Source organism: Pinus tabuliformis, chromosome Q, assembly GCF_031772625.1.
Source record: "Pinus tabuliformis cultivar Carrire ecotype Pingquan chromosome Q, CPIR1, whole genome shotgun sequence".
NCBI classification, from domain to species: Eukaryota; Viridiplantae; Streptophyta; class Pinopsida; order Pinales; family Pinaceae; genus Pinus; species Pinus tabuliformis.
This window is the reverse complement of record NC_142296.1, coordinates 2,913,915-2,918,973: the sequence shown is the minus strand read 5'-3', so window position 1 is coordinate 2,918,973 and position 5,059 is coordinate 2,913,915.

Sequence of the window (5,059 nt, the reverse complement as noted above, 5' to 3'; positions counted from 1 at the left end):
TCATCTAAAATGATATTAATAATATGTTGGGAATCCTCTATGAATCCCTTTGAAAATTCCTTAGCACTAGATTTAGGGTTTTCTTCATGATTGATAGCATTAAGTGGGGAGCTTAAATTATTAGTTTTTGGTTTCTTCTAGTGTAACTTAGCCCTGAGTTTATGATTATGCAAAATTAACTTAGTTTTTCATTTTAGAAGATTCTGATAAGTAGGGCTATAGAATGAGAAAATTTTTGGAGCCAAAACCTGACCTCTATTTCACTTTGTCTTCCTTGGCTTGACTTCATTGGTACCAATTTTAAAGGTTGGTCACAATTCCTCTGCAACATTCTCTATAATATCCCTTGTCTGCGGTGGAGTAATTGCCTCAAAAAATTCATCATTCATAGAATTTTCAAAATTGTCATGACCTATGACACACTGTAATATGGCCTACCTGGTGGTATGGTGTCTAATTCCTCAACAAACTTTGAGGCTTCATAGTTGTGTGATGACTCTTTTCCTTTCTAGACATGTAAAATCGATGAGATCTTGGTCGGGTATTGAGTTCTTGATGCAGAAGGAGTATCTGGTTTCATTTGCTTCTTGCATAGTAAAACCCTTTCCTAGTGTTTACATTGAATTCCTCCAATGAAGGCATACCATGGTATGTCCAAAAGGTGTAATTTGACATCAATTAACATTTTAATTAATCCTTGGTGATGTTATCACCAAAATAGGACCCTGATAGGCTGCTGATCAGACTATCTCAGTGTAACTATTTCAAACCAATCTTTTAGCTAAGGCTTAGCCTCCTCAGCCTGAGAGGGCTCTCTCAAAGGGTTAATGATATTGATTAAAGATATGGATAGATGGCTAACTCTATCTTGGTTTTATGTGTTTGTAGGTTGAAAAGATGAAGGCTTGCTACCATTGGGCTATGGAGTCAAAGTATGTTTCAGTACCATAGCAAGATCAGCTTAACATGAAGTCAGGGCATAGAGAGTTTTTATACATCAACAAAACAAAGATACAATGCAAGGAAACACAGTTTATAAATACATGAAGGAAGTTAGAGCATCATTGATGAGTTCTAAGTAACATGTATTCATACCACTGCAAGTAAGTGAAAGAGGAAAGCCATGAGACAATAGGACATTAAAAACTCTCTTTGAATCTTGAGTAGTGAAGCCAAAACATTCTACCTAGCATGGAAGTCAAGGCATTATAGAGTTCAAGTGCAGAAATGCAAATATAAAACAGTGAAACACAGTTAGTTTTTCTATGAAGGAAGTCAGAGCATCATTGATGAATTCTGAGTATCATAAGTAAATACCACTACAATGTAAGTATTGGAAGATGCCATAAAAACAAGAACATACAAGAACTCTTCATGAATCTTGAGTTGTCTAAGTAGAAATTCTGCACACAGTCTGCACATAGAGCAGCAGCTGAGCCAAAAAGTCTCCAACCCCTTGATAATTCGACCTCTTGCTTTTTATATAGCATTTACAACATGTATTCCTTCATCGCTCATCAAGAGAATTCGAATTTTCTATGAATGACACCTATTCTAACCATAAAACAAACCATTAATTAGAACTAGTTGTTAACTAGCAATGCCAGTGACCTAATACAACTAGGAGTGTAACTCCTTATTATGATTACAAAAACCTTATCTAAACATTGAAAGTATTATTTGATAGCTGAAACTTCGTGAACTCGGATTTGATGAAGCCTCCCACGTTGTCACCTTACTGCTAATGACAAACCCTAGAAATTAGGGAACATGTTTCCCTGTTTTTAGGTTTAGGATCCTTGAAAATTGGCACGTGGGACAAAGCCTTTATATTCTCATCCATGACATATTTTACAAAACTGAAGGAGGTTTTTGTACCCCATGATTTCTAGAACAAAAATATCTCTTGGTTTTTTAAAACACTTCTCCAGCTCTCCAGAATCTATCCTTGGAAAACACGTGTAAAACAGGAAAAATATGTTTTCTGAAATTAGGGTTTCAAACAAAGTTTAGTATCTCCCAACTGAAAACAATTATGAGGAAAGTGAGATAGTTTATTGTAGCTTGAGAGTTGATGAAGAGAAGCCTCCTTCAAAATTCCAAAATACCTTTTCTTGTGACCAGAAACGGATCTTGAAAAAGACTCCTAAAACCAGAAGACAAAGCTTGACTTTTAGCAGTTTCGTAGCGCAAGTTTAACCATAAATTCCTCCCACCTAAAAACGAATTTGAAGAAAATGAAAGAGGTTTTTGTAGTTAAGTATGTGAGAAAGAAAAGCCTCTTTCAGTTTTGAAAATTGAGTTCTTAGCTGCTCAGGAACACTTCTAGAAGTTGACTAGTAAAAGCAAAAAACAGAGTCTTTTATGCTGAAACATGCTGCTTCAGGGGTTTTGTAGTGCACTACAAAAACTCCTAGTTCGGAATCCCAGATTTTGTAGCGCATCCAGTGAAAATTCTTGGTTTTGCGCTACGAAAACTCCTAGAGTGAGTTTTGCACTACGAAAACCTTGACACAAGTTTGACACATGGAACTTATGTGTGATGTGGGACCAGTGATAGGCAAGAACAGAGTATTGAACCTATTTGACCATACCAACAAGACTCTCTTTTAGATATTAGACTCTAAAACAACCATGGAAAGACTAGACCAAGACTAACATCAATCGTTTGGAATCAAACTGATGTCAAAACACATGGTGAGGCTTCTAGGACATGGAATGAGGTTGTGAAACTTTTTTTGGAAAAGAGAATGACACTTATTGAGATGAGATGAATCAAAACCTATAAGACTATGACTAGAAACAAGGCAAACTTTCCAAAGCTTAGAAACAAAAATTTTAGGGTTGACACAAGTTTGACACATGGAACTTATGTGTGATGTGGGACCAGTGATAGGCAAGAACAGAGTATTGAACCTATTTGACCATACCAACAAGACTCTCTTTTAGATCTTAGACTCTAAAACAACCATGGAAAGACTAGACCAAGACTAACATCAATCCTTTGGAATCAAACTGATGTCAAAACACATGGTGAGGCTTCTAGGACATGGAATGAGGCTGTGAAACATTTTTTGGAAAAGAGAATGACACTTATTGAGATGAGATGACTCAAAACCTATAAGACTATGACTAGAAACAAGGCAAACTTTCCAAAGCTTAGAAACAAAAATTTTAGGGTGATAACAGTGGCTCCACTAGGGATAGTGTGCCCTTGTGGTATACTAAGAACTTGTAGCTCCAGTGCCACTATCCATCCTCTAGAATAAAACTCTAAACTTTTGCCCAATTTGCTCCTCAAGCCTTTAATGATTTGCTGCAAGAAGAATTCAAACTGCACCTACTGAAATAGATGCTCAGTCAACCTACCCTGAGCTTATTTTCACATTCCTACCTACCCTATCAGCTGCAATCTCCACTTGTAGCTCAAGGAACATGAAATTTCCAATGAAGCCAGTCATCGATCTGATTTGACCCTTGAATCTCTTGACTGCATTCAACCTCAAAATAACCATGATAGTGAGATGACCAAATCAACTTATAATGTATATGATCTTCATAATGCAAATGAAAATGAAATACTGATGTGCAAAACTTTGCCATGTATTCATTTATAGGGTCAAAGAGGACATGGTTATTTTGATGATCATCATAACATTCTATATCTTTAGACAACTGATTCTCAGCCACACAAAATTCCTTTGATATGCTATCCAACTACCTTTCTGCATGATTCCCATAGACAATGTAATTTTCCTCACTATTATGATCATTCTTTGAAGTAATCTGCTGCAAGGAATTACATAAATGAACAACCTTTTCCTCTGCCTGAGGGTTATAAAAAATTTCTTCCAGTATTTCTTCTTGGTGTTTGCAATTATTTTCATCTTCATTATGATTTGAAGACTGACAAGTCTGCTGCATCTCTACATTAATCTCAGAGGATGTAATATGATTTTCATAAGTAAACCCCTGTTGATTTTCATGCTGCATTTCATGGGATGTTATCCTTTCTTCTTGGTGTTGAAATGTATTGTTATGAAGAGCTTCTAAAATTTCTTCATCCATGAATTCATCATCATCATAACAATCCTCCAAATATTGAATAAAACTCGTAGAATGTTTACAACAATCTTTGACCAGCAATAAGGAGGGATGACACTCTTTATACATGTCATAGAATTCATCATGAAAATTAGCAAGCGAATATATTGAACCATTTTCCAAGCTTTTATACCAAGACCATGCTTTTCCTTCTAAAGTGGTCATAAACATCCTCATGAGACAATCTTTAGGGAACTAAACCTTAAGACTACATACATGCTTATGGAACCTAACCAAATGAAGAGCAGCATTGTCTTTCTTTTCATCTTTGAATATTGGAAGATCATCTAACCAATCAACCTTTGGCATAGGATTTGGAAAACCAAGGATATGAGAGCGATTCATAGGGGCATACCTGGCATTCATTCTTACAATGGAACTCATCTTGAAACTTCATCAAGCTACTGATCTTCTAGCAGTGTAGTCACCTTCCAATTTGCTATTTGATGTGTGGAGTTGCCAAGGTAGTTTTGCAACCTCGAAAAGATGTCTGAGCTCCTGCTACCTTCAGAAGTTCAATGTATTTATTTCGGGAATGAATAGACTTCAGGCTCCCGGCAGACGCACCAGAATGTTATCACCAAAATAGGACCTTGATAGGCTTCTGATCAGACTATCTCAGTGAAACTATTTCAAACCAATCTTTTAGCTAAGGCTTAGCCTCCTCAGCCTGAGAGGGCTCTCTCAAAGGGTTAATGATATTGATTAAAGATATGGATAGATGGCTAACTATATCTTGGTTTTATGTGTTTGTAGGTTGAAAATATGAAGGCTTGCTACCATTGGGCTATGGATTCAAGGTATGTTTCAATACCACAGCAAGATCATCTTAACATAAATTCAGGGCATAGAGAGTTCTTATACATCAACAAAACAAAGATACAATGCAAGGAAACATAGTTTATAAATACATGAAGGAAGTTAGAGCATCATTGATGAGTTCTAAGTAACATGT